General features: G+C 42.0%; 1 protein-coding gene across 2 annotated transcripts in view; it reads right to left on the minus strand.

Moving 5' to 3' along the window:
* Window positions 1–13118, minus strand: part of crip2 (cysteine-rich protein 2) — a 28481-nt gene that overhangs the window by 14622 nt on the left and 741 nt on the right. The gene's annotated exons all lie outside the window — the stretch shown is intronic.

A 13118-nucleotide genomic window follows, 5' to 3' on the forward strand; every position in this document is an offset into this window, starting at 1 on the left:
AAAAATGCTTTTACAATAATTGAGGGAGGCTTGTTTCCATTAACTGCTTTGGAGCAAATAAACTAGGGTGCATGGTGTTGTCAGAAACAGACTAAATTTTGCCCGACTGCAAATAAACATAGAGAGAAATCTTCAACAGTTGTTTCAATTGGGCAGGTTGTAATTAGTTTTTCATGTCAGCAGGTATTGGTCATGTTTGATGCTGTCAGAAAATGGAGAAAACAAGTGCACATGGCTGATCAGTCAAGTGAGTCAACTGTTCATATCTTTTTCGAAAAGGTAATAAAAAAACATGAAGTGAGCATTAACAGATTTTTCGAAATTTTCCCCTTCCATTAACTTTTAGCAATGTGATACTTCAAAATGTGCATATAGAATATATGTGTTTATGCACTCTGCTCACACTTCACACTCTTTTAGCACCTCAGTTTACTAAACAATTCAGCTTTCTCTGGTACTTCAACATCAGCTACAACTTAAATTTCAGCTACTTTCATCATTTACGATTTCACAGACATTTGAAGCTACTTTTACTTTACTCTTGCTCCTCGGGTGACAGTTCAACTGTTTTCATCTTTTAGTTCTTACTCTCAACAATTCCACTGACTTCAAATGCTTTCAGCTCAGTTTGAGCACTTCAGCTTTCAGGCATTTAAAGATCTTTTAACCTGTTCGTACATTTAAAAGAACGTGTAGCCTATTCTAGTGTCTTTTAGAGAATATTTACAAACCTGTGCAAGACCTTCAGGTGATGTTTAAACAGAGTACGAATAGAACCAGTAAGGGCTTACCCTGTCTGCTCTGACTCCGAGTGTCAGTGATTTATTTCCCTTTAAATGTGAGGATACATATATACCTCTTGACACCTGTGCAGTGGTAAAATTAGACTGCATAAATGGCCCACGGGAACCCCGCCAGTGTGTCCTCAGCGCTGCGTATATAGAGTCTATCTGTCACTGACTAATGCATGAATGCAGACACACCTATAGAGAGATTTAAAAAGTCAGCGAATGAATGGAAACAGACGTCAGATTCTCACCAGCATGTCCTCATTTCTCTGGATGTGACTGTCCACTGTTTAACAGCTCCCTGTTTTAAAGGGCCGTTGTTATTGTAAGAGGGGTGAGCCTGCCTGTCTTTATTACGTGTTGTGGGAGTTATAGAGTGGGGGAGGTAGAGGGGATCTGCATCTGGCCCAGATGTTTATACCCTCAGCTCCAGCCAACCCTAAATCCTTATTATCTTTCATATAGCTGCGACTGCTGCGATAAAGCCAAACAAAATATGCATCTGGGTTGATGCTGTACATGGGTGCCAATAAGAAGGGAAAAAAAAAATCTAAATTAAAAAAATAAAACTTATGTAATGACTGTGCCGATAGACAGCGTCCCAGAATAGAAACCATGTGGGCACAAATGAGGCAAACGAAATGCCACATCTTCCTCTACCTCATTACGGCGACAACGTGAGGGTAAACGCAGCAAACAAACAGGCTCCTGTTCGCAGGGAAGTCTCCACATACTCTCATTTACACTGTCAACATGGGTGAGGATGTGTCAAATCCTTTTAGCCAGGCCGGTTTTCTCTCATGACAACGTGAGATTTGCAACACTCAAGAGCACGTGAAAAAGGATTCCCCCGTGATTTGATGTAAACTTAGGAAAATCCCTGCTGAGGTGCGGCGCTACATCTCACCAGACATTCCTGATTCTGCTGTAAATCTTCTAAGAGATATCTAGACTGAGGTAGCTTCAGTATTTCACGGGTGTGTTAAATAGTGGAGGTGCGCTAAAACCTTCAGGGAAAATACCACTCTGTCACACAGTAAATTGCATATTTTAATGAGTGTCACTGCTGTTGAACCCATAATACTCTAACTACAGTGATTATAACAGGAGATATCTGAGGATGTGGGTGGCTTACCACCTCTGGGACACAATGTCCTGGGAAAATTTTAATCTTAGCTGATATAAACTACTAAAATACAGCATATGGAGCAATAAAAGATTGCTTCTGTAGCCTGTGGATGGAATGACTGAATGATATGTTTTGGTAAAGGGTGCTGAAGCCTGACTGGCTGATACCTGGACCGCATTTACACCTAGTATTAACATGCGATACTCTATCTGAAAGTACTGTCTGCATACTAAAATGTGATCTGTGTTACTGCATTGACACTTGGTATTAACAGCCATTCTTATCTCGATCCCAGTGGTATCAAAAGACAAACAGTAAACAAACATGTCTGAGGTAAAGAGATGCAACGCTACTGTCTGGGCTTTTTTTTCTACCGCCAAGCTAACGTTGCTGATACTACCTTCACCTTTTGCCTGACTTGCTTGAGTTTGCAGAAAGAGGTTGGGGACTGATCACAGGTATAAATCTGGCACTTTGTGAAAATGGTAGACTTTGGCCGAGGCTACATTATTTGTTGTCATTTTAAAATGCATGACCTCTGCTAAGTTCACACCCAGCATCCACACTACTTGTTTTAGGGCCCCTAAAGTGGAGATTTAAGGAAACGCTGCTGACTCTGTTTCAGGTTGCTTTGACATGTTCACATTTTGATTGTTATTTTGTGTCTTGTGGATAATTCAACATGGATAATGAATTAGTTGAGCAGCTTAGGACATTTTTGCTCTTCTTGTTGTTGTTCTTTCTATGTAGTAATTTCTACAACTAAGCAACAAACTAACCCCTTGCTTCATGTTTATGTCGGCTTCCAAATGTGCATTGAATGGCCATGTGATATGCATGTTCAGGTGTGTTGGTATGTATCTGGATAGAAATGGTATTCGTTCTAAAATACACATGTATTATTGTTATGGATATACCTTTAATCATTGTCTTTGTGTTTTAATGGAGAATATTGATCTTTTGCTAAATAGATTAACACAGCTGAAGATATTTGGGATAAGTATAGACTATTTGAGTTACTACAACTTAATGCAGCTGTATTGGTATATTCTGTGGAGCTTGCTGCTTGGGAAGTCATGTTAAACTACGTGAGCCTGTGACGGACGATTTGGATTTCCTTGCTGCCAAAGTGTCTAAATAAACCACAACACTGACATAATTATGCCATTCCTACGTCTTAAAAGAGGTGAAATAAAAATAAACACCATGATTTGCATGAAATCCCGTCTGACAGATGATGCTGCTGCGGGAGAAAGTGTCCTGAACAGAGGTCGTCACCATAACCATATGATACCTGCATCACCGTAAGCCGCTTAACTTAATTTGTAAATTCCTGGTCTAAGCTCTCCAGTGTGCGGTCGGTCGCTCTGATTGCTTTGTCAATATGGTATAAATCACTGAGACGGCCTCCTGCTGATTCCTCACCTCGCTGGTTTAGCTGTTAGCAAAGGAGGCAAAACTCAGAGAAACTTGACAAGAAAAACAGAAACCTGAGTGCAGAAACGGCCGCGCCGACACAACCTCAGCCGCCGCACTCCACCCGACTCTGCACATCCAGGTTGATTTGGAAGTCGGGAAATTACCAAACACGCTCAAGTGCAGAAAAATTTACTTGGTGCTGACGTGGTTACTGCTACCTCCAGCTTTGCAGCAGCATGAAACCGAGGCTGAGTAAGTGATGTGGGTGCATTTACTTCCCTACGTAGTAAAAAAGTCTTGTGTTCCACCATGAAGCATTTCATGGCTACAATAAAACGCAGCACTTCAAACATCTGTAACAGTAACTGATGAGAAAGCAGCGTTAACTCACTTGGCCCTGTTTAATTTAGAAAAAAAATGAGCTTTTGCTGCTGTTTCAACGATACATTATTCATGATATCTGCCCTCAGGATGTATTAGCAGTCACAGCATCATCACTCATTAATTGGGTTTCACTTTTTCCAGGGAAATTCGAGTCATAAGACGTCTGATGCAGAAGGCAAAAACAGCAACGCGACATTAAATAGATCTTTGAAAATGAATTACTCCTGTGATTGAGTTTCAGCTGGTAAGAGTATCTGACTGGCTTGCAAACATCAGAGGACTTCGAGCAGCTTATAATTTGATTTATCTTGTTTGTTCTGCTACAAAATGCACTCATGCTTCGGATTGCATTAGGAGTTTGTTCCTCGGCCTGCAAAGGGAGCGGCATGGGAGCAGACCTGCGAGCAAACGGTCGACGAACACACACTGTAATTGGACAGAACATTAAGCAACACAACTTTAACGAGGAGTCTTCAGAGGGAAAACATTAAGGCCCCATTTCTCCAAATGACTTAATTACGGCTGTCTGATTGTCAACAGTGACGGAGCAGCTGCACCCAGACACTGGAGCCGCCGGCGGACTGAGACTGACCCCGGGTCGGGAGGAAATTAGTCCTCCAAGTCAAAACAGAAAAACAAGCACAGACCGATGAGCAACATTTACACAGATGAACTCCCAGCATGCAACGCGGCAGGAAAGTCCACCAAGAGGAGGGGTTGGCCTCTGAAATCTCATATGGGTGCTCTCTTATCACTCAATAATTCGATCAGGGTGCAACGTGGGGAAATCTAATGCGTTTGACAAAGAGGAGGACAACTCGGCCGTGACTGCGAGCTCGTCTCCACAACAAGATAAAAATCAGAAACCGCCGCAGAGGCTGCCGATTCTGAATGTTTAGGAGAAGGCTACATGACTTTGACACACTTTAATGAAGCACAAGGGTAAATAGAAATCATCAGTGCTGTTTAAGAAGCTACAGTTTATAACTACTTTAACCCTTGTGTCGCCCTGCGGGTCAAAATTGACCCGTTTTAAAGTTTGAAAATGTGGGGGAAAAAAAATATTTTCACATTGAAACTTCTGATGTCCACATTTTCAACATTTTTGGGAAATATCTGAACATTTTTTGGTGGAAAAAAAAAAGAAATGTTAAAAATGTTTCTTTAAGACCATTCACAGAAAAATCAACCAAAATCCAGCGAAATTCGCTGGATTTTGGTTGATTTTTCTGTGAATGGTCTTCATGAAAATATGAGAAGTTTTACTGATATATATGGAATCACTTTAGATATTTTTGGATGATTTTTACTCATTTTTTGAAAAATATTTACAAGCATTTTCTTGCCAAATTTGGGAGATTTTTTTTAAAAATAAAACTTTTAAGGGAAACTTTTAAGGAATTATTGGAATTTTGCAAATTTTCAAACGAGGAAACAACATTTTTTGGTGCCCGTAAATGAGGACAACAGTTGGGTTAAAATGACGAGCTCATTAACATGTTTAAATGGAGCTCCGGTGTGTCGTAATGTTCATGATGTAACCAGTGTTATTGTAAATATCTCTGAATCACGGCTGGCTGGGCTCCGTTCTGTTGCACCCTCTGGTAATGTGGACCCATCTGTTCAGCTTTTCCTACAACAAACCCGTCCAGAAACACACTCGTAAACCAAAACACACACACATGCACACTCCCCCTCTCTCTGTCCTCTTTCCCTTCATCCATCAGTGACAGCTGAGTCCACGCGGGTGTTTCGTTTTTCTGGCTTTTGTCACAGTAGTGTGGTAACTGCATGTCCTAATAAACACCACACACCTGACTGACTGCTTGGAGGCCCCCGAAGGAAAAACAGGACCCAAACATGGAAGGTACATTTAGTTAAAAAAGAAAAAAAAATACCAAATATATCTCTTGAGAAATGTAAGAGCGGAAAAAATAGGCAGCCTGTGTTTCCTTCTTTGCATCCTCTTACTCTCTGGAGTACAAACACCCTCAAGGACTTGTGACCTTTTACTTAACTAGAAGACAATGGGCATTCATTCGGACACACAGGGGTATTCGACCTCACCAGGGGAAGTGACTTTGAAGGAGTTTTCATCCGACAGATAAGCTGAGCTTTCGACACACTCGTTTATTTGTGGTATTTTTATTGTCTGCTGAGGCGGGGTCAGATTGTGCTGAACTGAAAATGCAAAAACAGGATTCGATTGACACACTTCTAACAGGTTTTAGTTACCATCATGTTGATTTTGATAACAAATTGGGATTGAAATGACCAAGCGGGACAGTAGCACTTTGCCTACATTGAACGTGTGACATAAGTGGACCATTTGTGGAGTGGATGTAGGCAAAAAAGACTGTAAGCTTTTATTTTTGGATTGGTCTGTCTTCAGTTTTTGGACTCAGCAGCGATGTTAAGCTTAAAGTTTTTACTGAGATTGTGCAATACGGGCAACCTACCCTCTGCAAACTGCAGAATATTATGTAATGGATAAAGTTAAACACCCTTTAGCTGTTACTAGTAAAATAAATGCTGACAGAGTGTTTAAGACACCAGGAAGACCTGTTTGATGCAAAGTGGGCATTTCATGTATGTCAGGAGTTGAATAAAAAACTGACCCTTTATGATCCATTTCTCTGTAACAGGGCTGCACACTTTATACACAAAAAATCTAAATAGAGCTAATCTAGTTTTACTTTGACGGATGTTTATATGGCTAGTTTAACAGTTACAAAACTGAATGGGATAATAACTGTTAACAAATTCACACTTCAGAAAAACATATGGTGAGAATTATGGCATTTTAATTTGATAAAGTACCTTAAACTTTACCATCTTCTTGATGAGGGGATTGCTTTCACTGGACAATTAGGTAAAGTCAAGTCACTCTAATTTTACAGCACATTTAACTGGACTGGACACTAAGCTGAAGTACTTTCCTCTACAGAAATAAGATTACCATAACAGCTTGATTGAATTTCCCAAAGCAATTTAAATATTAGTGTCAGAATGTACACCATCATTTTCTTTAGCCCAAATTCAGTTAATCAAATTTTCCAAAACTTACAGAAACCACATTTACAGACATACAAAAATAATAAAAGGAGCAATTCTGGAAAAAAATAATGAGCTGAACTGATTGCAGCACTACTGTACAGTAACTGTATAAAGTGCTGTTAACAAACGGTGGTTAGAGTAATGAAAGATTGTACAGTGACAATGAGAAAAAGAACGTTAAAAGACCGTTCTCTGCTGGATCTGTGTAACCTGACAGTGAGTTGACCCAGTGGTGGTGTGTTGAACATGAGAATTGATTTGTTCAGGGTCAATGTGTGCATGCAGCTCTCTCTGTGACGGTGCAAACCCACGCTTGACAGCCTTTAGGAAACACGTCCTCAGATCCGTCTCTCCCTGTGGCTGATGCAACCCCGTAGCAAAACTTTACTCTGGAGGTCTTCTGTCGCCTGAGCTGAGGCGAGGTTTCCTCCTCGGGCTCTCTCCCTCCTCCCTCTGCGAATAAAAAGAGGCCGGCCTCGTGAATCCTGCCAGCTGACGTAAATGGACTGCAGTTAACTCGCATCCTGTCTGCGCTGGTCAGAGGAGCCGCGGGCAAAGCGCCCTCTCCACAATCCGTCTCAGCGGCTCGTTCGCCCTCCCTGAACCCCTCAGCCTGCTCACCCTGCACCGCATCTCCTCTCTAACCAGTCAGGACACTGTGTCCCAGCCACCGGCTTCAAAAAGATCAAGTCTGCATGACTAGCTTACAGAGTAGTGGACCATATCTTCAAAAGGAGAAGCAGACCTCTCACTATCACTGGGATTGTACCTTCACATCCAGCCTGGGGTAATTGGATAATGAGCCCTCGAGGGGGAAGGCATCATATGACGGAGGCAGAAAACGTAGCGGTCTGAGTGAAATCATCTGAATCTTGTAGAGTGGCGTAATAAAATTCACCGCGTCTACATGACAGCGTGGTGCCTTCGAGTATCCAAGAGCAGCGTTAAAAATGACACGTGTGTTTGACCACATGGGGAAAGAAACTCGCCTTGAGCCAAAACTCCTTAAAATACAACAGAGGAAGAGAAACTTGTGTTCCTGTTTCAGCACACCCAAACAAACCATCGCTTTACAGGAAAGAAGAAGAAGATGACTGATGAAGACACGGTCTGACACAGTGAGACTAAACAGCAGTAATGAACTAATGAATGTCTTCTGCCACATCAACTGAACTGCATGCGTGTACTGGCTTTTCATCTTCTATGTATCTACCAGTTGACACTTTTTATTAGAAAGTTTGACAGCTGTTCACAAATGAAATGCTAGATGTAATCTGTCAAAATCAAAAGTCTGGAAAGCAGCATGTTTCGTCTGACCTGTAGCTACTGCTGTCTGCATACCATGACTCTAAATAATGCATTAAACGAGTATATTTAATGCTAGCTAGCTAGCTAGCTGGACAAATTGACATAAGGGAGTAAGCCTAGATATTTGATGCTGCCTCTTCCCCAAAAGAGTTTTATGTGAGCTTCAGATGGTTTTTGGCTTTTTCGAAATGAGTTCATGGACACACCATTTTCAGATAAGTTATGTGGTGAACATTTAATTTACACGATTGATGGACTGTTTCCTTTGCTGTTGTTGTTGTCTTCGCCTCCAGATGACATGAGATATGGCTAATATAAACTGATATGAAAGCATGATCACAACTTTCCTGAATGAAGACAATCTCCAAAGATTTCTCTCCATTTTCCTCCTGTAGATGGACAAACTTTTGTTTGATTCTTTCTTCGAGTTTTTTTAAAACTTTTGTTCGTTGTTTTCAACACCCATGACTAGCGTAGCCTATACCCCCATCTTATGACAAAAGTATCAAGCCTAGTTTATTCACTTCATAGCAGTTAATGTAAACAAGCCCAATTTGCATTTTTGGTTTTGATTTTTCTTTTATGTAAAAATTCAACACAAATTTATTTGACAATTATATGCAAATGTGGCTACTTTGACTTTATTCACTGTAAAAGGCTAACTTCAAAATAATCTATGAAACTCCATGTGCAGTGTGGGCTTTATCTGGGTTCTCCGGCTTCCTCCCACAGTCCAAAAACAGGCTGAGGTTAATTGGTGATTCTAAATTGTCCGTAGGTGTGAATGTGAGTGTGTTTGGTTGTCTGTCTGTGTAGCCCTCCAATAAACTGGGGACCTGTCCTCTGCCTTCACACTAAGGCAGCTGGGATAGACTCCACCCCCCCACGGCCCTAATGAGGATTAAGCTGTGTATAGATTATGGATGGATGAAATCTATGAGAAAACAGCCATGCACCAGGCCACATTACGCAGGAACTACTAGCTTCTAAAAAGTCCGAGATGCTGATTCAGTGACAGCCTTAAAACCTTTCCATGCAACAACAGTGAGAGTTGTTAAACAGTTGGTGGTACTAAGTCTCCCGCTGAGTGCCATTAAACCTCTACAGCCATGTGGAGAGTGCAGGCATCTGCCAAGGTCAATGCCCTATCTTACAATTTTCATGAAATTCAGCCTGGTAGTTTGTGCGTAATCCTGCTGACAAACAAAAACAAACAGAAAAACCACAGCTCTGCCTCATCTCTCGCCTTGGCTGAGGAATGAGGGAACCAGAAGATTATATGAAAAGAGCTATTAATAGAGCTCTGGTCAAAACTCAAATAGAATAATGTGATGGAAACGTGACATTTCTGTTATGCTAAGCTTCACTGGCAAATCAGACAGTTACAAATCAGTAACCACAATTCAGAAGCATGCTATTACAGAAGTGCGACCGTTAATGACAGACATTATGTAATGTTTCTGACTCAGGGTTTGATTTTATAAATTCATGCCGAATTCCTTATGTGTGTGTCGCGCTTTTGATGATATCTTATGTGATAAGGCAAGATCACATGCTTCACATCTATCATAGAGTGAGTACTGAGCTGGAGCATAACTTTGAAAAATTAGACCGCAAATCAAATCACACTGTTAGGGGGAAAAAAAGAATCACACTTTGATATTTTTTCTGTATCATTCAGCCAGCTGCATGTCATGATCTGATTCTGTTGCTCGTTGAATGCACCTGCTTTTCTCAGGCAACCACAACCTTTTCATCTAATTATATCTCAAATTTTATCTACTGAAATTGCTGTACAGTTCCACTCCTGATGCTCTGGATAAATAAGAATCTAAACCCTCACAGGGAGGTCAGTCACCATGAGAGCTTATATAATGCAAACACATTGAATTGCTACTGCTAAAAAAACAAAAAAGTCCATAACTAATACTAAAAACAAGGTCTGAATAATGCAAACGCTAATAACCGTAGCGTGTAATGTCTAAATCTTCTGGATGAACAAGCCACTTTGTTCCTGTGTGCCGTTACGTAACAGGTCACAGTGATTCAAGGTATCACCTGCGTTTGGGGAGGAGGGGACGTCTGACTTTCAGCACCTAGCTTAATGCCATCTCCATTAGGGGATCATATTTGTGCCTCAAAAAGGCAGAGAAAAAAGGACCTTCATTGAGTGGCAACACAGGAGCGGGTGGGTTATGCAATGGCACTGAGCAGGAGGCAACAACTCAAGAAATGATGTTATATAACTGACAAGGCACATTCACACAGCCCACTGGGCAGCCGAGTGGAAAACAGGGTACTCTAGCATTGACAGAAAAGAGGGATGGGAGACCAAAAAAAAGGGGGCATTGTGTGGATGTTTTGGGGCAAAAGCGGGATAAAGGAAGAGGTGTGTGGGAAACAGTGCGGCGGTCCCTATCATCGGGCTGACGGGACGAAAGGTATTCCGTCTAGCTGGAAGGACAAACGTGCACAGAGACAGTAAGAGCCTTGTGTGAATAGAGATGTCGTTTCTCATTATAATGCATGAGGCACTTTGAGACTCTGGGTTTAAATAAAGGCGAGCCATCTCACCCCCTTTTCAGCCAGTCCTTGCATTTAGAAAAGAAAAAAATAATCAGGGGTTAGAGGAATTCAAGGCCTGAGGCATCACCAAGTGACCGAAGAGGAGGAAAGAGAGCCAGAGAGTTGTTGAATGAAAGAGAGAGAGAAAAGAGGAAACTCACAGCAGCAGAGCACCATTAGTTCCCATTAAGTTCTCATTTATTCACTTAGCTGCACAAAGATGCATTGCTCCCATTTGTCATGCACAAGAGTTGGATCACGCAGCTGAGTTTGGGTCTGGTGTTGGGAGATTTAGTGAGCCATGCTGTGCTGTGTTCTGCACGCTAACAGTGTATTTCCACTGGGCCTGGTCACATGTCAGCCAATATTCCCCGGTGTATTACGAGCGTCTCAGTACCACAGGAACTAACAGATGCGAGGCCGCAGTGTGGACACTGGGAAGTTGAATTCGGCCAACCCTGCAATTAAAAAGCAACAATCCTCGAGATGTTCACATTCTTTTAATACCAGCATAGAATTTCCTTTTTTCTGCTACTGTTTATTTGGGCTTCTGAAAATAAATCTGTGCTTGAAGTTGCGGAAACTTCAGAAGCAGAGGCTGTAACTGAGTGAAACTCAACTGTCGCCGGTGTAGAACAGCTGTCTATTAAAGCACTGAATGGAAAAACAAAAAACATGTCCCAAAACCAAAGGAATTTCCACCCAAGACTGTGGCTCACCGAATAACTTTTTTGGGGGATTTTTTTGCACACTTAATAGCGAGAGTCAAGTGCTAAATGGCTCGCGTGCGACACTGTAACTCCAATATTGGGCGACCAGCTGGAGGACCAGGTGGGTAACTGCAGGGTGGGCCAATCACCGCTCTACATAGCACACCCAGAACCACCACCGCGAGAAGAAAAAGAGACGGGAAATAGACAATTTTCTCTATCAATAACACATGTCCTGGTGTAGATCTGAAGCACGGGGATTTTTTTTCCAGCTTTACACTCCCGTTCATGCCTGGTTTCTGACTTTAACAGTCCTGCAGACCTTAACGTTCACCTCAGCTCTGGGATTTCTTGCATTTTTGTTGAGTCGAGCGGCTAAAAAGAAGGTGTGTGTGTAGGTGGAGCTGCTGAACTCATTATACAATATCTAAAATTCATCCATGACATCATATTTGATGCTTCGGGCTGTAGGCAGCAGCACAGGCCCTCCCTGACCTCACCCATGCCTTGTCACAGCTTCTACAGCCTCCCTTGCAGTGACTTTAATACTGTCATTAGTGCCTCCCTTCAGTTTCTCCATCCTCCCCTGGTTTGACTAAGGCAGCTAATTTGACATATGCTGCCTTCCAGTAGCCGTTCGCCGCTGTCCTCATCATCATCATCAACCCTGAGCGCTCTCCACCCAACGAGACACACCCCAACCAAAAATAACTCCGCTCGGGCTGGATCTCAGCATGTTACATAAAAAAAATAACATACATCACAGAGGAGCTGTGACTCACCCGCTGCAGCGAATTAAGGCTACGGTGCAAATACTCAGACTGGCATAACAATCTGTATTGAGGAGAAAAATAAATCTCATTTGTACAGATATTATTCCATGCAAATGACTCTCGGGACCCATAGGATGAGCAGCAGCTGCAACGTTCACTGCCACACTCCCGTTACGTAAGAGGACTTCCATCCACTCACATAATTGGTTTTGACCCCCATGACAGCTCTGATTTGTGCTGTGAAGTGGAGAAAAGATCGGGACCAGAGAACGGGCATGTTTTTTGTTCCCAGCATGCGGCCAAACACAAACAGAGAATCACTCAAGGTTCAACGGGACAGCAGAAGCAGCGGCGGCACGTAGCTTTAAAAATAAACCGAGCAGGGCGCACATCAAGTGCAGCCTTCAGATGTAAATTTTTGTTTATTTCCAAGATCTAAGCTCTCTTTAATCCACTGCTTTGCACCGAACTCTGTGCATTTCTTGCAGTGTAAACACCTCTTATAGTAAATATACGCTGCAGCCTTCCTCTGAGTGTGAGTCAAAGCTCTTCGCTCGAGTGGGTGTCTTGTTTTCTCATCTTTGTTTACAAGGATGCAAGGGATGTGTGTGTTTACAGGTTTTCATCCCACTGACGCAGCATGATGTTGCCGTGCTTCTTCTGTGAGTGGGCAATCTCAGCATATGGCTTTTCTGCACTCTTGGCAAGGGCCTCCATCAGCAACCCTCCAAAGCCAACTGCCAAGCTTTGGATGTTTACCAAAGACAACAAATTAGAAAAAAAAAAACGGCACAGATCACTGTCAAAATGAGATAAATCATTCATCCAGTCTTGAGAAAACAGTGCAGATGGGGCTTGTTTTCTCTCACATAAGTTAGAAGCTTTTTATGTCATAAAAAGTAAACATTGTTTGAAATATTTGCTTTTGAGTGTCTTGTTTACACTGACCCTTTTGGCTTTCAAGCTTTTGGGTTTCCTAAAGTTT

Source organism: Acanthochromis polyacanthus, chromosome 1 (genome assembly GCF_021347895.1).
Source record: "Acanthochromis polyacanthus isolate Apoly-LR-REF ecotype Palm Island chromosome 1, KAUST_Apoly_ChrSc, whole genome shotgun sequence".
In the NCBI taxonomy this organism is placed as follows: domain Eukaryota; kingdom Metazoa; phylum Chordata; class Actinopteri; family Pomacentridae; genus Acanthochromis; species Acanthochromis polyacanthus.